Source organism: Lissotriton vulgaris, chromosome 4_1 (assembly GCF_964263255.1).
Source record: "Lissotriton vulgaris chromosome 4_1, aLisVul1.2, whole genome shotgun sequence".
NCBI lineage: Eukaryota > Metazoa > Chordata > Amphibia > Caudata > Salamandridae > Lissotriton > Lissotriton vulgaris.
The window spans coordinates 1,863,114,480-1,863,141,678 of record NC_141691.1 but is presented as its reverse complement, the minus strand read 5'-3'; the positions used below and the strand labels follow the sequence as shown (position 1 = coordinate 1,863,141,678).

General features: G+C 44.8%; 1 protein-coding gene across 1 annotated transcript in view; it reads right to left on the bottom strand.

Moving 5' to 3' along the window:
• Positions 1-26,924, bottom strand: part of ZHX2 (zinc fingers and homeoboxes 2) — a 226,570-nt gene extending 199,646 nt beyond the window's left edge. Inside the window, exon 1 of the mRNA XM_086966168.1 lies at positions 26,596-26,924. The gene's annotated coding sequence lies outside the window, so the exon portion shown is untranslated. The remainder of the gene's footprint in view (positions 1-26,595) is intronic.
• Positions 26,925-27,199: the final 275 nt, after the last annotated feature.

Genomic DNA, 27,199 nt, shown 5'->3' with positions numbered 1-27,199 from the left:
TGACAGCCGCCGGGAGAAAACTGGAGTATTCTGGGGAGCGAATAGCTGTCCATTTAAATGGGGGAAACCTGAAAATTTTTAAGACCGAAGAACTGTTACCAGAACCATACAAAAGGATGAACACTGCTCCTCAAGGACCTCGCACACCATTTGGCCTTTCGAAATAATTTGTGAGGAAGTTCCAAAACATAATTCCCCAAGAGGTTACTTAATTCCCAAATCTATTCAAACATTCAAGGGTTTATTTCAGACACTTGGGTGAGCTACGTCTAAGTGTTAAAAGATCTGCACCCTCTAACAAATAGGAAGACCTACAACAGGTACAGAGTTCTAAAATTCTGCAACCCAGTCTTTTTCCTAAATAATAGTGTCATCACCTGGATGCTCTCTTCACTGGCTTCTAATCTGTTTTTAAATGTATTTGTAGACTGGCTCCTCAGAATTTGACTGACTTCAGGCAGTAAACATCTTTCTGAGCCAGGATTCTTTTTGTAATCTGTTTAGTTGCTTTAATATTTGCATTATTCGTTTTGTTCATTCTGCATGAAAAAAGTTTTTCTGAGCAACTGAAAAATGTTACTTTGCCCTCCTCCTAAAAGAATTATTGATGTTCTAGCCCTTATAAAAGAAAAACTGGACAGGCCTATTGAAAATGGTTTTATTAGATATGTGCTGTTGGCTATTCTGAAATTGAAATGAATGGTCACTGAAATGCATAGGAGCCCTGAAAATGGTTTTACTAGATGGTTCTAGGGTTTGCTTTTTGCTTAGGGTGAAAAAAAGGAAAATGATGATAACTAGGTTTGTGATAATAGTCATTACTCTCTCCTGCTATCTGTATGTTAATTATAACCCAATGCTCCATTCTCTTTGTATTCCTGCTTATACCTCATATATACCCGCTTAATGAAATGTTTAGAATGGAAAATGCCAACCTAGCAATGACGATATTGATACATGTATTAAAATAAATATGCAAAATATTTTCTTTGTTCCTACTGGATCCTAGGAATATCTTTAGCTCATGCTAAGAACCATCCGTTGAAGATTGCAGGGATTTGTTAGCATGAGCTAAAAGCCATTTTGTACTTGGCAGCCATTTTAGTTAGCTATGTACTCACAATGTGCTGTTTCCCTCTTCCAGAGCCTTGCACAAGCTCAGAAGGGCCTAGCTAGTAGAATGCACCTGCTCCTAGTATAGAACGGTCAGGCTATTCTTGCTGATGTAAGGAGAAATGACTCTCCTCTCACTTTGTTGAGCAAGCAGATCTTGCATGCCCATATTAGTCATTTTGCATGCTTACACGTGCCAGGACCTCCCCTTGGTTTTATGCTGACTAAAGTAACCTAAGCATATATATGAAGCCCCTGTTTTCTGTACTCCTTAGAATGCCTCCTGCAGTTCCTGAGGGTACTGTGTGACGTAGTCTCCCTCATCTGAGGTTAATAAATATGTATTTTATATTACAGCTTCTGTGCCAATCTCTTCTTTGCTGGTTTAAAAGGACCAGGTGTATCAGTGAGACCCCAGAGAAGGTTTCTATGTTCTACAATGCAACTGGTAGTTTTTTCGCATTCCCAGTTAAAGAAGTGGGTTTTAGAAAATATAATAAAAAGCGAAGAGTGTAAGCATAAGCCTCGCCTCCGTGCCTTTAATGGAACTGAAATATTCCTACACTATAGTTAGGAATAATTGTCATTCTATGTCAGGGCCGGAGGAGAGGATTATGCTGGTTCAAAGCTTGCTAATGGCCAACAGAACCATATACAGCACCGTTTTGAAGTAAAAAAACTCTTGAACGTAGAATCTTAGGACCAATCCGCTGCGTTCATAATGTCCTCTAATCTCGCACCAAGCGAAAAGGCCTTGGAAGCAAATGGCTAGTCCAGCGGAATGCGCCCCGAAGGCTGACAGATCGATACATTCTTCTTGCATCAACCAACATACCCACAGTGCAATGGTGGGAGAAGACGATACCTTATGAGGTTTCTTAAAAGCAATAAGGAGTTGTATTTCTCCTGGGGGGTCAGAACTCCACAGACATTCCCTCGTAAGCCTTAAGACACTGAACAACGCACAACTTCGGGTTGTCTGGGAAGTCAGGGTACAGGATGGTCCTGGTATTGGACTTTGTCCTCCTACAAACGGTGAAAGACACCCTAGAGGAGAAAAATATCCAGCCAGCAATATCAAGAGCTTGGACATTTGCAACTCGCCTACAGGAGACGAGGCAGAAAAGCATCCCCAGTTTGGCAGAGTTACTTACGAGATAGGTATCCGTTTGTTGCCAGGACTAAAATACGTTTAGCACCTAGTTTACATCCCATAGTGCTGAATATCTCTGAGCCGGAGGGAGGGATAAAATGATCCCGCTCAAGAGCTGGCATACAAATGGAGGCTCTCCTATCAGCGCATCTTCCACCAGATGAGACCGGCTGGAATGGCAGACCTGAAGGTGTTAATGGACCAGTTCTTTAAATACTTGCAGTTCCGTCACGCTATATCACCCGCCTTGAACGGCCTGGACTCATTGCCTGAATTTAGCCCCCCGGAGGCTAAGGTGTTTATGGTGGGAAAATAAGAAAATATCTTGTATCTACCAGACACTGGTAAGACATTGTTCCTCTTCCCTAGACAAGCTACGGACCAAATTGGAGGGAGACATAGGTGAGTTAGAAGAGGAGGACTGGAGAGAAGCCCTTGAGGCCCCAAGGGGAGCGGCTATTGCGGTACGCCTGCGATTTATTCAATTCAAATACCTACTTAGAGGTTACTACACTAGGGAACGGTTATGGAGAGCTGGCCTGATTGCATCCCCTGATTGCCTGAGGTGTGGTCGAGAGGCGGGCACATTTATGCATACAGTGCGGTCATGCGATAAATTAATGAGGTTCTGGACTCGTGTGTGGGATTGCCTGTCTGAAGTGTTGGGCTGGGACCTCCCCCGCTCACCGCAGCTGGGCCTTCTTCATGTCATGGAACAAGTGGGGGGCAATATTTATAAACAGCATCTGCTGCTCCTGGGCCTCACGGTGGCCAAAAGAGATGTGGCTCGGGCCTGGAAGGACCCCAGGGCCCCCCTGGTGGGGGTGTGGAAAAAGGGATTGGATTTTTATATGGGACTGGAACGCCTGGTCTTCGAGGCCAGGGGCTGCCCCCGAAAACATTATAAAATATGGAAGAGATGGGCAGACAACAGAGGACTGTGGCTGGAACCATCAGTGCAACACGATGTTGATGCAGGACAATTGAGTTTAGATCCTGGGTGATGAGGAGTACACACTGAACGTTTCTGAATATGCTTTTTTAATTTTGGACCAAGTAGACACTGTGCAGGGGGTTGGGGTGGGATCCGGGCTGGGGGAGTGGGAGGGAGATGGGAGGGGAAATCGGGGATGTTAAATCATATATAGGCAATTCAATCAACATTTTGAAACAGATTGTTACTCACCTGCTCACTGCTCCTCCGGTGTCCGGAGAGCAGTGCCTTCTTTGCAATCTCTCAACAACACAATAAAATTTTGTTCTGAAAAAAAAAAATACATAGACAATAGTCCAATATGTCATGCGGACTTTAACAGTCCAACCAGCAATAAAAATTTCCACAGCACACCCCTCACTAGGGGAACACAAATAAAATTACACCACAAACTATACAATCAGTCATTGGCAAATTACCCGCAAACGGGAACAAATTCTGTTCTGGTTAGCTCAGAAAATTACTCAAATAAAGGCAGTATTGCCCGATAGTACACCTCTTGAAAAACACAGAATTCTGGCAATCTGTCTACCAATGGGGATCGCACCACATGTGGAGGACTGTGACACTTGGGGAACAGTCTTTGCTTCAATATACACAAAAATCCATGGTGTTCAGTCTATGGCGGTTATACCAGACGTACTAAGACAGATTCAAAAAAGAATACGGTCCAGAACCTGCTTTAAATCTAGTGATGAAATTACTGAAAGACTTTAAGCAAGTCTCGGCTATACTACTAGCCAACATAAAAGGAAAAGCAGCATCTGTGGCAATCCGCCAAAAATGAAAAGAAACAGATATAGCAGAACAACCTTTTGAACTTGCCAGAATAATTGAAAAATCCTATGAAGAATTAGGTAGAGATAGTTTGGGTGGGAAACCACAACTGAAAATCCTGAAAAAACTTTTATTAAGAATAATCTTAATACTCCAAAAAAGAAGTGGGAGGGTAATGAACAAACCACTCCCAGAGAAAAATAGTTTCAGTCCAGAGGAAGGTCTCCCCAACAGAGAGATAAATATCCACAACGGGAGCCCTCTGAAAAAAGATACAACCTTAGAAATAGGGACAATTTGAGAAAACCTGATATTGATACACGTCCCTCTCGATCTTTTCAGACTTCCTCACAGAAATCGGAAAGAAGAGGACGGTCAGAACATAATATAAATTTTACCAACTCCTACCCCCAAGCTAGACCGGAGCAGCTGAAGGAGAGTTAGGTGGTCTGCACCATTTGATCTTTGGACTCTATACGAGCATAATATTGTGGCCCTTGGTTCAAGGAACCACATGAACATTGTTTGTGAAGCTATGATTGATATCAGTCACGAATGATTCTGACTATTCCCCCAATCCTACTTTATCCCTAACACTTTCCCTCACTTCACCCCCGTCCTTGTTGTGTATGTGGGCACATATACATAAAGTATGTTGAAATATTTTTGATGAAATCAAACCAATGAAAGGTAATAATGCAATTTTGAAATAAATCTGGTTGCATTTAAAAATGTGTCTCTTTGAAACAGCTACATGATATTGTAATCACTTGTTCTCTGTCTGGGACCCTTTTCCCTTGTACCGCATAACTACCCAGGTCCCTCAACTTTACTGGGTCTAACCTTTCCTGTGTAACATATTCTGTACCGGCGCTGGCCGGTGAGGTTACGCTACCTCCCCTTGGAGGTTCTGACGTGTTGTCAACTTTCTTAACTTAATCAAATATTTCCTATATCTCTATTGATGATCCATAAATATGGTACATAAGGAAATACTCACCTACACGGAAGCCTATATAGATCAACTACTACATGACCACGCTAACAACTTTCTGGCAGCCAGCACACCTATTGTTGATATCACCCTTCATACTTCACAATAGGTTAAAGCTGGAATACGACAAGGTCCCTGCCGCCCGAGAGTAACCCGTGTGCTAATACCATACAAGCACCCGTAAGGTATGTCCCTAACTATGTGTGGTCGATATATCCAAGCAACGTAAAGATGGTTTTAGTGGTTACGCTGCCCGGTGTTTAACTGATGGACTCCTCTTTGGGCCACCCAACACGAACCGGACAGTGACACTAACTAAGGTTGCGGTCACCTAGTAGACTTCTTTTGACTATGACCTTTCTTGTAATCTCTATATAGGAACGAATTCACAAGTCTCGTGTGAATCTAGGACCAGTAATCTTTCCCGGTCCCTCTCCTCTTGTGCGATAGGTGAGTTGACTCTGTACCCTTATCCCTAAGAAATGTGTGTATCACGAACTGTAGGTTCTGTGGTTATATGACAACACGTTTTTAACCAACCGCCTGCCTTGTATGTAATCAACAAGGTCGGTGTGTACTAATTAATTTTTTTATTACTTTTTAGGAGGTTGCCCACCCACAACCATTCTGTCCTGACGAAGACCCCTTTTGTAAGGACTACTATCCTACGCATCTTTCGGGTCGAAACGTAGACCATATAAATTTCACCAACTCCTACCCCCAAGCTAGACCGGAGCAGCTGAAGGAGAGTTAGGTGGTCTGCACCATTTAATCTTTGGACTCTATACGAGCATAATATTGTGGCCCTTGGTTCAAGGAACCACATGAACATTGTTTGTGAAGCTATGATTGATATCAGTCATGAATGATTCTGACTATTCACCCAATCCTACTTTATCCCTAACACTTTCCCTCACTTCGCCCCCGTCCTTGTTGTGTATGTGGGCACATATACATAAAGTATGTTGAAATATTTTTTATGAAATCAAACCAATGAAAGGTAATAATGCAATTTTGAAATAAATCGTGTTGCATTTAAAAATGTGTCTCTTTGAAACAGCTACATGATATTGTAATCACTTGTTCTCTGTCAGGGACCCTTTTCCCTTGTACCGCAGAACATAAAGAAGAGCGCGTCAAGTCCAAAGACAAGGAACCCGCTCATCAAAGTAAAAAATTACAGTTTCCCAAAAAGAAGGTAGCGAGTATTAAAATAAAAGATGCTGATGATTCTGAGGACACAACTCAAGAACGGAGAATAAGCCCAGACAATGCTAGACAGCGCAGCAGAAGTGACCATAGCTTGCAAGATCCTGATGAATCTTCTGGAAATTATATGAAATAACGTATAGAGGGGGACAAAACTAGAACAATAAGAGGTCTCTTTTGGGAGAATCTATCTAAAGGCTATGATATCCTTCTAGCAGAGAAAGGCTGGCCACCAGAGTTTGTCAGGGAGTGCCCACATGGCGAAGAAATTATGCGTGCCTTCTCAAATCAAATCACAAAAAATATACATATGCTAGAAAATGGGCAGTAGCCCAAGCCCCTGCATTATATAAAAATCATGTAGGGTGGGATGAGGATTCTCCTCACCATAAAATCCAGTTAAAAAAAAAATAATAATAAATCAACCTACTGCTCAGAGGCAGTATCCTGCTAAGCAAGAAGCTAAAAAACAAGTCAAGGAGATCTTAGATCAACTTGAATATCAGGGGGTGATTGAAACAAACACCTCACAAATGAACAATCCTTTGTTTCCTGTCTCCAAACCAGATGATACATATTGTCTAGTATTGGACTACAGACACCTAAACTCTTGTTGCAAAACATTTGCAGTAAAAAACTCACATAGTGCAGCACTAATGAATAACATCGTGCGCAAAAAATATAAAATGACATTAGATATTTCGAATGGTTTCTTCTGTCAAAACATTGCACCAGAAAGCAGGTAATTTGACCGCTTTCTCCAGAATGGGGGCCCAGAGGAAATGTTGTTGTCTCCCCCAGGGATTCAAGAACAGCCCAGGATTATTTTCAGCTAGGGTAACAGAGTTACTACAAATATATGATGATGAGGCATTATCCTATGTCGATGACATCTATCTAACAGATGATGACCTGGAGACACACTTGAAAAGAGTGAACACCATTATACTTTGGTTCGCATCTGAAGGGTACAAATTCAACTTTAAAAAATCACGAATTGCCCATCTCACAGTCCTGTTTTTAGGTTATGAATTATCAAGTGAAGGTAAAAGCTCAGCAGAAAACTTCTTAGAGAAGTGTGCAGTACTCCACGCTCCAAAAACGCTGAAAAACTTACAATCAATTCTAGGTTTCCTGAATTTCAGAAGAACTTACATTCTAAACTACACAGAGAGAGTTAAACCTCTCTACGAATTAATAAAACCTGATTTCAAACCAATTAATTGGACTCAGAAACACACAGAAATTCTACGATCAATACAAACGGACATGTTAACTAAAACAAAACTGTAAAAACGTGTAAACGTGCGCCACCTTGTAATCCGAGTCATCCTAGGATGATGCGGATTTAAGTACCTGACCTTTAACGAGGGAGAAACGGTACCTATAGCTTATAAATCACACTTGTACACACAAGCAGAAATGAAATTCAGTTCTACTGAAAAAATTAGAACTGCGGTTCAAACTGCTATTGCAAAAGAAAAAGCCCTAGCTCAAGGGAAAAGCATATCTGTTTTAACAGCAATTTCAGCCCTTGAGGCAGTAACAAGACCGAGCATTCCAAATGCTATGGCATTAGATCCGGAATGGATCCAATTGGTTAATTCTCTTGCTGCAACAGACGTGATACACGCATTTGTTCCAAAAATGAAAAAACGAGAACATCTAGAATACGAACATGAATATCCTCTGCCGACCGAAATTCTGCATCTCGAACATTACGCCTGTGTAATCTACACAGACTCATCTGCACAACATTACATTGTGGATAAACAAGTTTACAACGCAGCATGCACGATTATTAAAGGTCGCTGGCGCATAGGTAAATTCAGACCAATGGGCACTAAAACGGATTCAGTCAGAAACTGTACAGCTCAGCGAGCTGAACTAAAAACTCTAAAGATGGGGCTTGAGAATGCCGATCGCGAATTCCCTACACTGATAGTGTGCGATTCGCATTATTGCGTCCAGTCTTACAATAATTCCTTGCAGACCTGAATTGAGAACGGTTACAAAGATGAGACAGGTGTCACAATAAAGCATAAAAAGCTATGGGAACAGGTAGTTCTTTTACAAAAAGAACTACGAAAGATTCATGTGATACATACGCAGAGTCATCAACGCGATGGCGTTCACATTGCAGGGAATTCATTGGCTAACAGAGCCACAGCGGCAGCTGTTTAATCTGCTTCCGTAGCTACAAAAAAGCGTTCTAAAAAACAAATAGATGGAGAAACCATGCAGGCAGTAAAAGCCTCATTAAAAAGGCGACTATGCGACATTACTTCTAAATTATCCACTCAATAATACATACATAATTGATGCGAACTCCGTTCCTTTTGTTTGAATCCCTGAAGTGGGGGACAGAGTAATTCCAAACACGAACCGGAGGGCCTACTTGATTCAAGGAGCACACATGGGAATGGGTCTGAGGCACCAAGAGATCTTGAAATCTCCAATAGAATTGCAATCACAATACTGGTGGCCGGGGATGAGCGTGCAAATGTATAACTTTGCAATGGATTGTCAGGACTGCAACAGAGTTCCGGACCAGATACCAGCCCAGACACCTCTACTAGACAGCATTAGGCTATCTACACGCAGACGTCCACAGGGAAAAATGCGATCCTATAAATATTAAGACGAGATTCGTTTGGATGTGGCCCCAGCGCTTGGCTGACGCCAGAACTGTTATAAAAGACTTGCGAGTCTTTATCTGCACATACGCAATTGGCATGCTACATTCGGACCAGGGTCCTGCGTTTAGCTCTCGAGCTTACAAGGAGGCCATGTCAAGCATGGGCATTGCATTGCGGTACTTTAGTCCATTCCATCCTGAGGGAAATGCGGTAGTGGAGAGAAAAAAACGTGACATAAAGCAATCTATAACAGCGAGGGTATTAGGTTCGGGTGATGGGTGGGTCAAACATCTAATAAGTGTACAACGTAGTCTTAATAATCTGCCAAGAAATTCTCTGGGTGGAATCACTCCCTATGAACTTTTGTTTGGTACAGGAATGTTAATCAAAGACCTCAATAGTCAGACTTCAGTGGTGGAACAAAAAACCTTTGATATCAAAGATCGTTTGGCTGTTTTACAGCACTTAAATGAAACAACAAGAAGTCTAAGTAACACAAATCTAAAGCCAACGGCCACTGAAGAAAAACCACCTGTCCCAGCAAGACCTGTCTGGATTCCAAATATTGGGGATCTGATCAGAGAAGAAATTGCGGTGAAGAAGGAATTTGGGCCTTCTTACAGAAAAGCAGTACCTGTCTTAGCTATCAGCAGAACAAGATCAGTAGTACTACCGCCCCTTGCTGGTAAAAAGGAGAACAGAGTTGTATCAATCGACCTGGTAAAACCACAATCATGTGGCAATAATAAGTAGTAGGTCCAGTGGACTCCCAAGAAGTAGCAAAAGACCAAACCTTGCTACAATTCAAGAGGTTCAAACTAAGACGAATCACATTTGATAAACCTAGTGAATAAAAAAGGACTATGCAACAAAGCCATGGAACTTGTGCCTCTTGAAACCCAAATTGCAACAGTTCGTCAAGAAACACCAGTCTACAATGATGTAGCCTCCGACTATACTAATATAACAAAGGAAGAACCAAAGATTAATGAAAATCCTAAAGCAATTCCAACAAAACTGCATCTGGCTACTTTATCAATTTCGATGACTTTTCTGAGAATCCAAGTGAACATGAAGAAAAGCCAGCAAATAAATCTTTCAAAGAAAAAAATAATAGAACTCTTTCATCAACTTGGAGAAACATATCGGATTTCACCATGGATTGAATTGAGGATTGTGTTAGGTGTACTTTTCCTCCTGCTCTGGCTCATTTTGGTATTAAGCGTGGGAAGAATGATTGATGGAAAATAAAGTACAATGGACACAGCAAGTCAGAACATCAACTTGGTTCTAAAGCCTCACAGATCATCTCACATTGAAAAAAGAGAACTATCATCAGTGAACATCACAGCCATTCCTATACCTGGTGGTGGAGCATGGGACGCAACTGGTTACGACATCCATGGCCCGGTTGAACTCTTGAAATATCCACATCAGTTCAAGGTTTCTTTAAGTGACTTTCTCTGATGATTGGGACTTTGAAACTTAATAATATGATGTCAGATTTAAAAATGTCAGCACAATTTACAGAACATGATTATTTAGAAGGTTCATCAGTTTATGAAGAAATGTATTGCTTTAATCATTATGGGCATCACTATTTACATAAATCTGCTAATCCGAGAAATCTTTTTACTTATAATCAATGGGAACATTGTCCAACACCGCCAAAAACCAGTTCTACAACATTTTATGAGAAATTCCCATACTTCTCAGGGTTTAATAACAGATCCAGAAACGTTTTATTTTAAAATTATTAATAAGACAGGAATGAAAAACATGTTGACAAATACTAAAATGATTTATTCTGCAAAATGTTATGAAGAAATGTCCACATTTGGTTTTGAATTTTGGAAAAACAATATTGAGACAAAAACCGTTTGGGGTACAAAAGACTGGCAGGTACAAGGTTTAGAATCACTATTCAGAGCCTGTATGATCCCAGAACTAATAATGTTCCTGAATGACACCATTCAACAAACAACCTGTCTTGGCTTAGCCAGGATAAAAGACTTAAACAAACCATCTATACCAAAGCCCATACCTGATAGTAAAGACACTACAGATGAGGAGATAGACGTATCCCATATTTTACACCAAAACAGAACTAATCCTGATTGGAAAAAATGGTTGATCTGGCCCATAGACACTAATAACGGTCAAGACAGATTCCTGAACAAAACACAGGGGTTCAAACAGAACAGGATAGACCCAAGATATTCCCAGAAAGAACATCCAGGGATAATAACAACAAACAGTGTAGGAAAACTATGCCTTGAATGGCTACAGAAATCCACACTACCTGAACAAAACACAGGGGTTCAAACAGAACAGGCCAGACCCAAGATATTCCCAGAGACAACATCCAGGGATAATAACAACAAACAGTGTAGGAAAACTATGCCTTGAATGGCTACAGAAATCCACACTACCTGAAATTAAGCAACACTTGACTTTACTTAAAGAAGGTGCTGACTTGTGAGATTTCTTACTGGGACATCGCAAACAGCGTCAAAAACGTTTCATATATGCCAGTATATAAGCGGCATACAACGAAGCTTGGAAAGTAACGCAAATTGAAACTGCTGAAAAAATACGAGAAATTGACCGTATTAATTTGGAAAAAACAGTCTGTAGTGGACAATGGGTTGACGACTCTGTCCACCCGAATGTATTCACTGGACAGCATTGTATCATCTGCTATTGATATAATAGAACAGGATATGCTAATGTTACAACATGGCCAGTCCCAATTACGTTCTATTGTACAGTTAGGCTGGACGTTACAAAATCTCCGTTCAGGCTACGTGCCATGGCGTCTAATCGACACAACGTCATTACTTTCGGTCTTTAACCTTACAGATAAACAAATCTCTTTGGCACAAAAAGGAGCAGACTATACGGTCCTGAGCATTGAAAAACTAGAAAGATTACCATTGACAATCTCCGAAAGGCCTGTCATTGAATGGATAATACATGGCACCATTACAATTCCGATAACGACTTTTCAGTTTCAATATTGCCAAAAGCATATACCAGCGGGCCGGTATGAAAGGTTGGGTAAAGGGTACATCATGTCAACCTGGAATTTACCTTACACACATAGATGTTGGAGTGGGGGGAAAACAGGTATTTCTTAGTGGTGACAACTGTAAAAATTCACTAAGTGGTAAACTTCTGTGTCAAGGTATTAACTTGCATGGAGCCTACGAAGGTTCATCAAATAACCTTTCATGCAACCTGCATGGCACCCCTGCCACACAAATAGAGCGTTTTTTCAGACAACTTTCCAACGGCAGTTATGTTAAGTGACCGCAGCTGTTGTGGCATGGTGCCAGGAATAGCCTATCTCGTGAGTGTTACATCCAGGGTCACTTGCTGTATGCACGTATTATATCCAAACCGCAAACCAGACAAGGAGGCAGCAATAAGGCCTTCATTGAATATCTCTTCTATTCGAATTGATCCTTTTAGCAGAATGAAGTCCATTCTTTTACAAACAACTGTGCCTTTAACCTCGTTTAGAGAAACGTATGATCTGCAAGTTGCAAGGACAGCAGCAGAGATACATGCATTATTATCGACAAATTGCCCCGTGCATTTCATAGAAATGTTAAGTCAAATTTTGAACATGTCTGATACCAGTGGCATCGCACATGTATTTAAGACAATTTTTTCGGGACTGTTGGCACCCTTTGAAGCAGTCCTGAGCATCTTCCCGAATTTCGAACACTCTGTGTTCGGTGGGTTGCCTCTCATCTTGGGACTCGTAGCAGGAATCTTATTTTTGTTCCTTCTGCTCCGATATGGCAAGCCAAGTCACAGACAAAACTCAGGCTACAATGGAAGAAATGATCCTAGCAATGTGATACCGAGATCGGATTACTAAAATCTTCAGCTTGGCTCGGCTAAGAGATCTGTATACTACCTGGTTTCTTTCATTCAGACCAATCTGGCAAGATTGTATCCTACCTGTTCTACGATGCCTGCTCTGCGGAGAAGAATGCGTGTTAGACGTCTGTCTCACACTCCCATCAGCAGTACCTATGGATATTGATACTTTGCTTGGTTCGGTAACGGCTCAAGCAACGTGTTGTCCCCAGCGGCTACCTATTCTGATGACGGCATTCGTTGAGACCTCACCATTACGATTAGGTGGCGGTGAGGTACGAGATGAAAGCGGCACGCAGGTACAACCTTCTGTGACCATTGCTGATCTACACACCGATGACAGCAATGCTTCTCACATATACACTATTTCTACTTTTTCTGATCAGGTCCAACTTTCACCTACTGTTGTAGACAAATTATTTGCCAGCCTATCTGAGTTAATGTTCTCTCCCAACAACAAGAATAACTTTTGAAAACACGAGCACACAGCGTTCCATGAACTCTAAATTCGGCCTTCAGTTTTGATAAACATAACTTCTAAAAAAACTCTGGAACTATTTTTTCCCCTGAGAGCGAAATTATATTTTTCGCCGTTCCCAAAATATTTACCTTTTTGGCACATGATACTCTGCTTAAAGTAAAACTATTCTTAGAGAACAAGGATTTCTATTTTTAGACACTCTAGAGACAATATTTTTACTTAGCATCAAACACATGTACAGTCTTGTATAAATATGTGATGAAATGGTCTCGACCTTCTCTTCTGTATTAAGAGCCATTTCATAAATGTAAATTTCGTGATTCATTCAGTCAAGATTCCGATGTACAAAAAATATTATCTGAATGATACCACTGCTTGAAAACGTACAGTAGAATACTCATTTTTCGTGTATATACCATTTCAAATGGAAAATACATGCATAGAAATGTTTATATTTGCTTAGTATTTAGTAATGATGGACATTATACGTGGAGTGGGTGTTTAAGTCGATTCTAGGACTCTAGTTAATATTCCCGATTTATTCCCTTATGTGGTTATATCAAATCATATCCTTACATAGGCATAAAAATCATACCCCTATTAAGACCTAGCCAATGCAGTCCAAATACGGTAAGGCTACTCCCATAGACTCCTAGAAAGCACAACGCGTTCTTAAACAAACCAAGCCTCCAGCAGCCCGGGAATTCCCCCTGCTTCTGTATTGATTTGTCCTAGAACTCCTGAAAGAACTGCGAGTTCTTAGTGACGTCTTATGTCCAACCTTACGTCAAACTCGGCACCTTCCAGGTATAAATATACCAGCATCTGCCCTAGCAAAACACACGGTGGTTTGGAGCAGCTCAACTATTATCTACTTGCCTGACGCCCTGCTGAAGCAAGTGCCGAAGGAAGCCGACAGTCCCATTGACGCACTGAGAGAGACGCTGTCTTTACTCCTGCCGAGAAATCCAGCTCCAGTGTTTCCCTTATACCCTTGCGGGTTGCTGGGAGATCGAGTCCCGAGAGAGAGATACAAGACCTCCTTCATTCTATAAACAAGGTACGGAGCTAATTAGTCCCTTAGAGAATTATTGATTCAGATTCTTGGCAGAAACTATCTTAGCTTAAAATATATCTCATTTACTCCGTCCCATGTACTAGGCTTAGGTTAGGTACACCGGGGTAGGCGTATCTTAGAAGCACCAGTTGAGTACGTTTAGTCATTATTTTATCATTGTATGTATTTTATCCATTTTAAAGTATCTTATGGCTTAGAAACCATACCATGCTTTTACAGTATTATTTCATAATACTCCTTTTACTGTACGCACCTTACTTTATGACAAGTATTGCAATTGTAGCAATTTACTTCTCTTGCATGAGAAAGAAGACTGCTCAATAAATAACCACTTTTATTGAAAACACCCGTCTGTTTCTCTGCACTTCTGGTGAAACTAAGCATGCACGATTGACGGAATAAAATAGTTATCTATTGTTTCCGCGACTCTGGAGATATACTCCTTGTTCTAGGGGAGCAAAGTTGTCATGTTTATGCGGTTGCCAGAAACTAATCCCTTCTTGTGTACTCAAGAAAGTTTCTAGTGACCTCCGAGCTAGCTGGCATTCACAATTAAGTCTAACATATTCAATAGAGACCTATTCGACCTCAGTCCTACGTCTAAACTGTTGTTTATGTTATTGCCAATGCACAGAGCCTATTGGGAATATAGGAACTACACTACAGGGCAGTCCGTTGGGGCCCAGGGCTTTCCCACGTTGGAGACTTCTTATTGCTGTTGCAATTTCGTGGTTCGTCAGTGCACTATCTAAAGAATGCCTGTCTGAGTCTGTAAGGGTAGGCAGTTGAATATCTACAAGAAGTCAAGTCAAGTCAAGTCAGAAATTTATATAGCGCGCTACATACCCAGAGGGTCTCAAGGCGCTTGAGGAGGGGAAGGGAGTTACTTGTCGAATATCCAGGTTTTAAGTTGCTTTCTGAATGCTAGGTGGTTCTGTGTGAGACGTAGGTGGGTGGGGAGAGAGTTCCAGGTTTTAGCTGCGAGGTAGGAGAAGGATCTGCCTCCCATGGTGGATTTATTGATGCGAGGAATGGTAGCAAGGGCTTGGTTGGAAGATCGAAGCTGGCGAGGGGGGGTGTAGAAGGAAAGTCGTGTGTTGAGGCATTCGGGTCCAAGTTCGTAGAGTGCTTTGTGTGCGTGGGTTAGGAGTCGGAAAGTAATCCTCTTATTGACGGGGAGCCAGTGGAGGTTTTTCAGGTGGCTAGAGATATGGTCTTTGCGTGGGATGTCTAGTATGAGTCTGGCTGATGCGTTCTGGATGCGTTGGAGCTTTTTCTGGAGTTTTGCGGTGATACTGGCGTATAGGGTGTTTCCGTAGTCCAGGCGACTTGTAACCAGTGCATGGGTGACTGTCTTTCTGGTTTCGGTGGGGATCCAGCGAAATGTTTTTTTGAGCATGCAGAGGATGTTGAAGCATGAAGATGAGACTGCGTTGACTTGTCTGTTCATCGAGAGAGAGGAGTCCAGGATGACGCCCAGGTTTCGTGCGTGGTCCGTCGGGATGGGTGCTTTTCCAAGGGCCTCTGGCCACCAAGAGTCGTCCCAAGCGGAGGGGGAGGTGCCTAAGATAAGGACTTCTGTTTTGTCTGAGTTCAGTTTCAGACGGCTGTGCTTCATCCACTCTGCTACTTCTTTCATGCCTTCATGTAGGCTGGTTTTGGCGGTGTTGGGGTCTTTGGTGAGTGATAGGATCAGTTGGGTGTCGTCTGCATAGGAAATGATGTTGAGGTTGTGTTGGCGAGCAATTGTTGCGAGGGGGCTCATGTATACGTTGAAGAGGGTGGGGCTGAGTGAGGAACCTTGGGGTACGCCGCAGATGACTTCAGTGGCCTCGGACTTGAATGGTGGGAGGCGGACTCTCTGGGTTCTTCCGGTGAGGAATGAGGTGATCCATTCCAGTGCTTTTCCTTGGATCCCGATGTTATTGAGGCGCTGTAGGAGAGTGCTATGGCAGACTGTGTCGAAGGCTGCAGAGAGGTCGAGGAGGATGAGGGCGACTGTGTCTCCGTTGTCTAGTAGAGTTCGAATGTCGTCTGTTGCTGCGATGAGAGCGGTCTCCGTGCTGTGTTTGGCTCGGAAGCCGGATTGTGAGGAGTCGAGGGATTTGTTGGTTTCGAGGAATGCGGCTAGCTGGTTGTTGACCGCTTTTTCGATGACTTTGGTCTTCCTCCAGCAGATCAGAGCTGCTCTGATACAACTTCCTGAAGTGGTTCACAAATTCAAGCACAATGTCGTTCTGTCAATACGGCGCCAGGCTACCCTTGAGCTCTGGTACCAGTCTTTTCACCCTCTCTCTCTTGTCTAACCATGCAATCAGATTGCCCGCTTTGTCTCCTTGGTCGTATAATTGTCCATCCCTGTCTCTTGCGAAAGTTTTGGTCTCGTCAGTCGCAACAGCTTTATATTCCAATGTCTTTAGTTGCAGTTTATGGAGGGCATCCTGGTTGTCTCCTTCCTTCGCTGCCTCGAGCCGGAGGAGGGCATGCTCAATACAAGTCATCTCTTTGTCTTTTTCTTTGCGCGACCCGACCATTGCCAAGAGCGCATGGCCCCTAATGACAGTCTTAAAAGCTTCCCAGAGGGTGGTAGGGGAGTCGAATGTGCCTTCGTTGTACTGGAAGTAATGGTCAAGAGTTTGTATAAGTGTGGCTCTGACTTCGGGGTTGTGGATATACCACAGGTTAATGGGCGCCACACAACCTACCCTTTTGTCCCCAATTGTTAAATGCACCCACAGTAGGGAGTGATCGGAGATACCCCTTGCCAGATGTTTGATTTCTTGTATGGTCGTGTTCTGAGCTCAGGCATGAGGATATAATCGATTCTGGAGAAGGTGTGATGTGACCCGGAGTAGAAAGTATAGTGTTTGAGATCAGGGTGGCGCACCTGTCAGAGGTCCATGAGGCCAAGGGCCTCTAGGAAGTTAGAGAGCCAACTGCTCACCATGCCGATATCTCGAGGTGGATATCGGTCGAGATGGCCCGATACAACTGCATTGAAATCTCCACCCATCACAAGGTGGCCTTCTGGAAGCAAGAGTATGAAAGCACCCAAGTCCTTGAAGGACTGTAAGGGTGTGACCCTCCCATTGCCCCGAGATCGCTGTGTAATGCCCAAGCATGTCAGTCCAGATGCGCTGTATGCTGAACGTAAAGGAGTGTTTGAAGAGAATTCCCACCCCTCGAGAGCCGGAGGTGAAGCCGGCTTGTGCTACCCGTTTGTAACCCTATTTGTTTAATGCCTTGCAGGTGTTGCCAATTAGGTGTGCCTCCTGGTGCAGTGCGACATCTGGAGCCTGTCGTTTTATGTGCTGGAGCACAATACTTTGTTTTATCTTGTCCCCCAACCCGTTGACGTTCCAACTAAGGAGCTTAAGACTCTTATCCCATTGCGGACTCATTTTTACAGATAAGGCTCCTGATGTGCTCTCTAAACATGTAATGCAACCAAAGTAGAGACATTTAGCTTGAGCGTGACCAATAACTGCTCCTCCCACAACCCACCTCCCAAAATCCCTGAAAACTGCTTACGAAAGATTTGAACATAACACTCCCATGAAACCAAACCCCCTCCCAGCTACCCTGCTGTGTAGGTTTAGAACTACTGACATCCCAAACTAGCAGAGCGCCTATCGTTCAATGAACAGATCAACAATTGCGGGGGAGTATAGGCTAGCACCGACTCTAGCCGCTTGGGGTCCACCCCTAACCACCAAAGGAGAGTGTCATTGTGAGGTCCCATTAGTCCCGCAGGGCCAATCCCTTATATCGTATCCCCACCCCCAGACCATCCTGTTAAGCATTATAAGTTACAGTTTGCTGGGGCAGTTCCGCAAATCCAACACCATAGGAATACCCATTCAGTCCCTGCTGGCCTCCAGTGTCGCCGGGCTAACAGATTTCAACCTCCAGGATTGCTGACTTAGTCTGTCTGATTCCAATCTGCCATCTGCAGAGCCCGGCGAGTGGGCACGGGTGTCTCTCCAGCCGCATCCTTAGGTCGCTTCTGTCTTCCGCGTAGTCGCCTTGTCCAGCCATGCCTGCACCTCTGATGGATCGCGAAAAACCACAATTTCCTGTCTACGATGATCTTGAGCTTCGCGGGGAAGAACATCATGTACTTGATGCCTCTGTCTCGTACTGCCCTCTTGATCCCTTCAAATGAATGTCGCTCTTGTTGAACTTTAGGAGTGAAACCCGGGAAGACGCGCACAGTGGTGTTTTCATAGCGGAGGTCCCCTTGCAGGCGGGCAGCTTGCAAAATTGCGTCACGGTCCCTGCAGTTGAGGATTTTTACGATGATGGTCACGGGATCAGTGCCCGATGCGCTCTTTCGATCGTGAAGAGGGAGGAGAGCCATTTCGATTTGAGGATTATCTCTTCAAGAAAGAGATCCACACTCAGCCCTTCTGATCTCTCCGGGACCCCACCACTGATATTGTTGAAGAGAGCCCGCCTCTCCTGGTCCTCGAGTTTAAGGGCCATCTGGCGGTGCTGGTGTACCAGCTGTTGGGCCCGCTCTTCCAACTTTTTGGTTGAGTTTTGGAGCTCCGTGGCTTTCGTCTCTTAACTCTGTCGTTTTATTCATGTCGGTTCACAACAAGTTCATTTCAATGGAGACCTTGCCGATTTTGGTTTCGAGTGAGGCACCCAGCACCTGGATGGCCACATTATTGAGCTGAGGGATGGTTCGTTGTCGTCAGACTGCCCGCTCGGGCCCTGACGTCCGGTGGCGGCTGCTTCAGTACTGCGTATTTATCAAGCTTGTTTGCCTGTACCGCTCCACCACCTTTGGGCTTCATTGTAGGGGCATGCATGTCGATGGCCTCTGATCGTTAGGATGGCCTGTTTGCTCTGGGTCGCCCCAACACAGGCCCCAGGTGCAGTCCGTCAGCTGAGCGTCAGCGATGTTATCGTTACTGGAACCTGTTTTGCCAGTCAGACGGCGGGCATCACTTCACTGCTCCAGCAGATCCTGAACTTGTCTGATGTAACCCCACCTCAGCGATATTGTCCCTAGGCACAGAGTTGTTGTGTTTAAGGTGGTCCCTCCATGTATCACTAGGGCACCACTCTTCGTGCAATTGTCGGCGGTCACCACCACGGTCAGCCGGCCACGTGTTGGGCCCCCACCCAGCGCTTCCCGACTTCGGGCCAATGTCCGCCAGCACCTCCGAGCCTCCAGCGCAGGTGTAGCAAGCCTTGGGTGGCCTTTTTATGCAAGTGTTTATCCCCGCTTGTAAGGAGCGTGAGCTTGTTTCAAAGTGGAGACCACGTGGCGCCAGAGGCAACGCAGGGCCGATTAGTTGTTCAAGTGCCGCCGGAAATGGCGTGCATGGGGCTCAGTGAACTCCGTCTTCCGTGGGATTTTGGCCATCTTCAGGTCATGGCGGCGAGCAGTCTGACATCCGGGGGAGCAGAGGCAGCTGGCTCCCGCCTCCCACCGCAACCGCCAATGTCAGAGCGAACCTCGTTGGGAGAAAGCTGGGGGATGTGGGTCGGGCAGGGGGTGGGATCCCGCTGGTCCGTACCTGTGAGGGCCCACAGCTGCGTCGGTTCCACGAAGGGGCGGATACACAGCTCACTCCCAATCTTCACGAGGGGCCTCTGCTAGCGCTCCTCGCCCCGACTCAGAGTCCGAAGACGGAGCGATATCAGTCCTTTTTCGACAGGATTTTTTTACAGCAGTCAGGTTGGTTAGTTGGTGTTCCGATAGCGCTGCGGGCGTTCTGGGCTCACCAATACGGGAATTATGCCGAATTTTGAGGTTTTGGGGCTCGGCCATCTTTGCCAGGGCCAAGCCACGCCCTAATAATAGTCATAGGTTTGTGAAACTGTCTCTTGCTACATTGGACAATTACTAAGGCTCAAGTAGGCCAATCGCTGTGCCAGCAGCTGGAACAGAATCATGTAGTCAGGCAAATGGCTTTTCTCATGCAATTTGACCGCATCCCATTACCCATAGAGGTCTCTGAGTTCTAATTGTAGCCAACCACGCAAACAACCAGGCATTTATCTTCTAAACTTACTGCAATAGCATCTACCTGGTCAGCACCCAGCGGCCAGTAATGTTAAATTTATTAGATACAATTACAGCTTTATATAACAAAGCTCTTCACAAAAAGGGTTTCTTTGAAGATGCATATTAGATAAAAGGAAACTCCAATGACAATACACATTTCATTGTACACACCTGAAATACCTGGTGATATAAAACATGAAAATATATCAATAATAGAATGAAATCCAATATTTTGTGCCAAGTTACTAATTGAATTCCATTAGTTCTAGGAAGAAAATTTAGCTGAGGAAAAAAAACGAATAAAATTACAGTACAACAGATAATAAATTACAACAAATTAATTAATGTTTTTTTTCTTTAAAAGAAAGTATCCCACCAGGATAACGCGGGCAAACAAAAGTACACACCTGGCTGCTAGACTCACAGAACATGTAGGTATGTATATAAGTTTGTACCTTGTTCGATATGTATCTTAGATTGTTTTTATGCAATTTCTTATGTAATTTGTTGTCTGAATTGTATGTCTTTACTCATGCACTGGCTTTTACTGTTTTTTAATGTACATGTATTGCTTTTTATGATATGAACTATATCGAAATAAAGCTATTACTTACTATGTATATAAGTTTTGTTCCCCCTGGAAAGCAAAGCTTGAATGTGTAAATATAAGTTACATTGCTTGAAAAGATGGAGGAATTGGCCTCCTACTAAGAAAGCCGTATTGGCATTCAGGCCAGCAATATATAACATTTGCTGTGCGACACAATTTTACATTGATCAATGCCCTTAATTCTCAAACCATTATACTACACTGCAGTCTACAAGCTACTGGTTTCCTCTCTGAAGAAGTGCACACTATACTGCACTCACTGCCAGGTGACATTACTTATCTTGTTAAACATGAATTTCCATCTAAATCTCTAATCCTTTGCCAGCCTCTTTCCAAGCAGTGCAGTCTCCGCTCCACAAATACACAAGAAATCGTCTTGCTCCCATAATCACCGCACAACCATCCATTATTATCCTCTAGTGAATCACTCCCCGGTATAGGATACCCTGAAATCACAACTAAACACCAAAGTATTCACAAGACTAGCCCAGTGTTCATTGGCCAAATTCACAATCACATGTTTCCACTGTAGGGCTCCTCCTATGTCACCCTCTTCAACAACAACCTACAGCTGGCATTGGACACCATCAATACTTAATCCACATCTCACCTCAGCTGCCCCAAGTCTACAACCCTCATTACATCCCACCAAACAACCCCTAAAGGGGTTCAAGTATCCACCAGCGGACAGACATCTGGACGCTTCTCCAGCATCTCAACACCAGCAAACCAGCCCAGGGTCAACTCTAGCTGCCACAATATTATCTTAGTACCAAGGTTTTATCAACGCTCTTCGCTCCCAAGCCCAACAGGCTTGCTGCAACTCGCCTTCCTCCATTCCATATCCTCTCTTCACCTAGACATTACATACTCTGGCCAGTCACAGACTTTACTTCACCTCCTTATCCAACACAAACACTACCTCTAGCACGATGCACAAGTCGTTTACAATACAGTTAGCAACACATGTTTTGATACAGTTTGTGAAAAACTAGCTCTTCCCTTGAATACTACCCAGTCAAAGTTTTCGTAGTGAGTGAGGGACTGTCTGCAAAAAGGCCCCTATTCGTTCTACCAATGAACACTTCTGCACCCGGAAAAGACTAAAGGCAGCCACCCTGACACTTTTCAACTTTGCCATTTAAACAACCACTGTTAGAATAGAAGGCCACCAAAAACAGGTCTCTTGTAAACTACTTATGCTAGTTGTCAAGAGTGCCCATCACACACACACATCCCAAATCTGCACATCCTTGTAATCAATACATTCTATGTCAACTAATCCTTTTGAATTGCCGCCACCAATCAACCCTGCATCTTGCACAGATTCCAGACCTCTCCTGTGAGCGGATCCAAATGCTACTTCACATCTTGAACTCCAACTCCTTGGCTACTCCCTGAGCTCAGTGGCAGTCTTTTTCGCCTTACTAATTCTCACTAAGACTGCTAAAAGTATAATGAGTAATGCATGCGTCATCTTTGTTAAATTCATCATCAGCCACAGCTCGGTGATCCACCCAACTACTCATGGCGTTATGTACTGTTGCTTTACGGTGTACAGCATTTCTTGCACAAATGCTAGTGTTCATTAATAAACAAATAAATAATGCTTCGGTTGATGCTCGTTCAACGCTAGGATACTTTGGTGTTAGTAAAGCAACTATAAACTAAAATAAACAGAGTGCAGATGGTTTTTCAAGCATTTCTTTAAAAAACTTCCATGTGGACTGCTACAGAGAGAAAGGGCGAGGATCAACAAAGTCGAACTGTAAGAATGGAGGTGATCGAGCTCCTCCACGGAGTCTCCAAGTCCCTGGACCTTTCTGCAAAAGTGACCTGATGAGCGTACTCTTTCCACTGTCAATCGACTGATTTATTTATTTATGGTGTTGTTATTCACAGGAACTTTTGGCATGACAGTTTTCCCTGATGCCGTGAGTGCACAGTTTCCGTGGTAATAAACATTTTCCATTCTTCAAATTCATGGAAAAGGATTTTTTTCCACGGAATGTTGAATCGGGGGATATTGCTGCACTTTCTCACACTGATTGCACCACTTGTACCTGGAAGTTTAGAACTACACATTAGTGTGGAAACGCAGTGACAAGCGTTTGTGAAGGTTCCACACACACTGGAGGGTCGTGCCCCATGCACCACTGGGGTGTGCCTTGCCCCCTCAAAGACCAATAACCGAATACACCAATCCTAACTACCGCTGTCGCTTTCTTTTTTTTTCTCTAAATCGAGGTCAACTTTCAATTCACCAAACACTGCTCCCTCTCAAACATACCAGTCGTATTCACAATTAACAGCGTGGAAACCGCCCCCATTAATTGTATGCATTACTTCTAAGCACCAACAACTGGTCACAACAATAAATACCCGAAAAAAGGTCAACAAGGCTAATAATCAGACCGTAGGCACAAATTAATCACTACAAATGCATGCATTAGAACTACGCCTAGCAAAAAAACAATATATGAAAAAATGTGTCTTAAATGTTATGCAGCCAACAAAAGTTGCATCAGTGATCAATCCAGTCCTCGAGCATTTAAAATGGATATTTTGTTTGAGGTCTCGTTCAGCATCACTCAAACTTTTGTTCGCACAGGTAAAATATATAGGGGCAGATTTAGGAGTTCTGGCGCATCTCTGCAAATCAGCAGGGATGCGCCAGAACTGATGCGTCACGCAATTCACTCCTTGCGGCACCACAGATGCGCCGCATTTACAATACAATCAAAAAACAATGTCCCAATATTAATATTAAGGTGCAAGTTATCTACAGTGGGTGGCTCGTATCATGTGACAAAGTGATATCACAGATTACAGTTATTCGCATTCTTTGAACCACATTGGTAAAGTACGCCAATTAATAAGCTGTGGAGTCGACGGCGTTTCGATCCACGTTAATGAGGATCAACTTGCACCTTATTCACAGTGCGCCGTTCACGCGGTTTATTTCTTCACTTGCGTCGCCACTTTCACTTTCACGACAGTCACTTTTGTAGAGCACCAAGTTTTTATGGTTGTCACGTAATTGAGTTTACACAGTGCTGCTTATATAACTGTATCTTGACCATGAACGTATATTATAAATAAGATGATTTGACTATCTTGTCTTAAAATTCTAGAGTGTTCTCCTTCTTTCCTTGTAGCAATGCGAAGTGCATGCTTATTTAATTGACTGTCTAATTTTACCTATTGGGACATTGTTTTTTGATTGTACCTTCCTTACCCAGTCCTAATCAGGTATATGGGTCATACTCCTGTTAACTATAACACGCATTTACAATACGGCGCACCATGGTGCAAGGAAGGGCAGATGCGTGACGCATCTTGTGGGGTACGGGCGGTGCATTGCTGGAGTAGCGTCGCAAGTGCGACGAAACTCCTGCAATGTACAGAGGCCACCCATACATAACGTGGTGCGTCACTCCTTACGCCTGCTTCAAGCAGGCATAAGGATTTGACGCAGCAGCCTCGGGGCTTTCCTACGAGGAAACGCCCACCCTGCGACAGAACGCCCACATGAAACCTGACGCAGGTTTCATGTGGCGCAGGGCTTTACAACGTGACGCATCTGCCTAGATGAGTCACGTTGTAAATAGGTCACAGGGATGCGCCACGATTCCGCGCCGTTGCGTCACGCAACGGCGGTGTAAACATGGCGCAAGTCCGTCATAAATCTGCCCCATATTATTTGCGGTACTGCGCTGACGATGACCTGTGTACATCAATTTATAACGTTTGCTGCAGGCATATTTATTGCTTATTGTCGCTAGATATTTTTGACGGAGGTGCTTTGATGGCTTTCAAAGTGCACAAATAAGAAGCCGAAAATTGGCGACTCTGTGGTAGTCATATCACATCTAAATATTTTACAGTAAAGCAAATACACCCAATTTCGCAACCGGTTAGTCCCGGGGTGGGAAGGGAGGGTGGGGATTTGCTGAAGTGCTATATAAGAGCCCACTCAGAAGAGGAACTATTTGCACTTGGGTTTAGTGTAAAGGCAAGGGGGGGGCGGGGGCTCGGGGTTGTTTTACAAGCGTCTCGTCGAAGCTCAGATTCCCACACTGAACATCAAACAAAAGGCAATCAGGAAGCAGTTGAGGGCAGCACCCCCGCGTGGCTTTGTAGTCAGTCAATCAGGTGGAACTTCTCGGCAAATCACTGCCGCAATTCCGGAGCACAAGTGCACTTTTGGCAGCGGGAGAGGTCGCCAGGCTCCGCTCTCAGACGCAGCCAGAGCCCCCGCCAGGGAAGGGGCGCCGGGCAGGCTGGGGTAGACAGTCACGCACTAGAAGGGAGAGGTGTTTTGGGGGAAATAACAAAGGAGATGAGAAGTCTGTAGCAGGCCGGGCTGCCCCGCTCCGACTTAAACGAGTCCGGTTATAGAGATTAAACTGGTCACACAAATTGTTCAATGCAACATAGGAGTTGAGACCAATAACGGCCGGGCTTCTGAGCGGATACAACACGAACAGTATGCCATTCTGCATAAGTAACTGTTCGTTATACGGTCACACGCATGGAATATAGTCTGGCTAACAACATGATATGAGAGATTGTAAACAGTTCGTGTTTGCTTCACTGCAGTTTGATACTTACTGCACAACTCCGCATGGGCTATTGACTCGTGGACGAAATCGGTAGAATACGGGGCACAATAATGTGTACATTGTTTCAAACGATGCTTTGTAAACCTTGAGCGAGGCCGTTTTTAGAGTAAACATGTGTTTCTCTTTTGTAGGGTTTGATTTTCTAAGTGACATACCCAGACAGCAAAAAGTCTCACCCCGGGAGGTTAAGACATCGTCGTCCAGAGGACAATGTGATTCACAGAGCTCAGTCTCACACACAGCCAATCAAGCGCCTGCCTAGGTTGCCGGTAGTGGAAGCGCTACAGAAAGAAGTACCTGATCTTTCAATGAAACGAACAGCTCTGGCTACTTACATAGGACAATAAAGGAAGCAGTAACCCTAAAATTACACGTGCAAAAAAACTTTGCTTGCCTGCAGCTGCGAGGGCTGTGTGCGCTAAGGCTGCGAGGGGTGGACCCAGGCGGGTACAGAGCGTGTCCTGACTTTGCTGCAGCTCTGGAGAGAGGGAGGAGCGGCGGCTACAGCCCCAGCCAGCGTCATGGCTTCTAGCAGCACAGCGTCACCGGGGGAGCGGGCTGCCAGCCCCCGACGCTAGAGAGAGGGGATGGGAGACAACTGGGCGCCAAGACTGGGGTACCACCACCACCACCCTGCCCCCGGTTTAAGGGGGTCACCCCGTGGGCACCGCGCGCACAGTCAGCCCCCTCGCGCACTCCGCTCTACGTAACGCCCTATCGGCTGCGGACGCCATATTTTCTGAGGCTGATGTCGACATCGGCAAACGTAGACATGTTTTTTTTTCTCATCTGAACCCCCCCAACGCCCACCTCCCGGCTCAGCAGTCTCACTCGGGCCCCAAACTTTGGGGGGCCCCGTACAAGGTCTGAACAGAGAGATAGGGGCGCCCTCCCGCCCGGGGGCGGCGCTCCCCCGCAGAGAGCGCAGAAAGTTACAGCAGTGAGGCACTAGCCCGCCTCCTCGGCGCTGTGATTGCCCCCACCCAGCTCCAGAGGTTAAGTTTCTTACCTGCGCTGCGCCTGCCCGCCCCGGACCGTGCTCCTAGCGCCGGGGGTCTGCGGGGCTCGGACCCGCCGGAGAGCGGGCGGCAGACGAAGAAATCCGCCGCGATCAGTGGGGAATCTACGCCGAGAGCCACATGATCGCGACGTCAGAGGCCGCATTTGCATACGGTAGCAGCCTTGGCAGCGCAGCCGCCGCCGCAGCGCACGCAGCGCCAGCGTCGCACCGCAATCCCGCAGGGGGCAGTTTTGCGCGCGCAGGCGGCTCGCGTCAAGCAGTGACGGAGTGCGCGCGTGGCGGTGGTGCAATCCCTGGCATTGTGCGCTGCGGGTGCTGCTTTGCCGCTGTTCTGCAGAGCCCGCCTCGTGCCCGACGGAAAGTTCAAGGTGCCAGTGATGAGCTCGGCGCACTGTTGATCCCGAGCACGTGCAGCGCGAGCTGCGGAGGCACGGTGTGCAGACCCGCCTGGGACACCCCGGGGCTCCTGCATCACTTTCTGCCAAAAAATGCATTTGCGGGGGCTGGAGACGTGCGTCCGAGCGTTTGGAAACGCTGCAGGAAGGGTTTGCAACAGCTATGCAGGAATGTATTTCGCTGTTGACTTGCATTG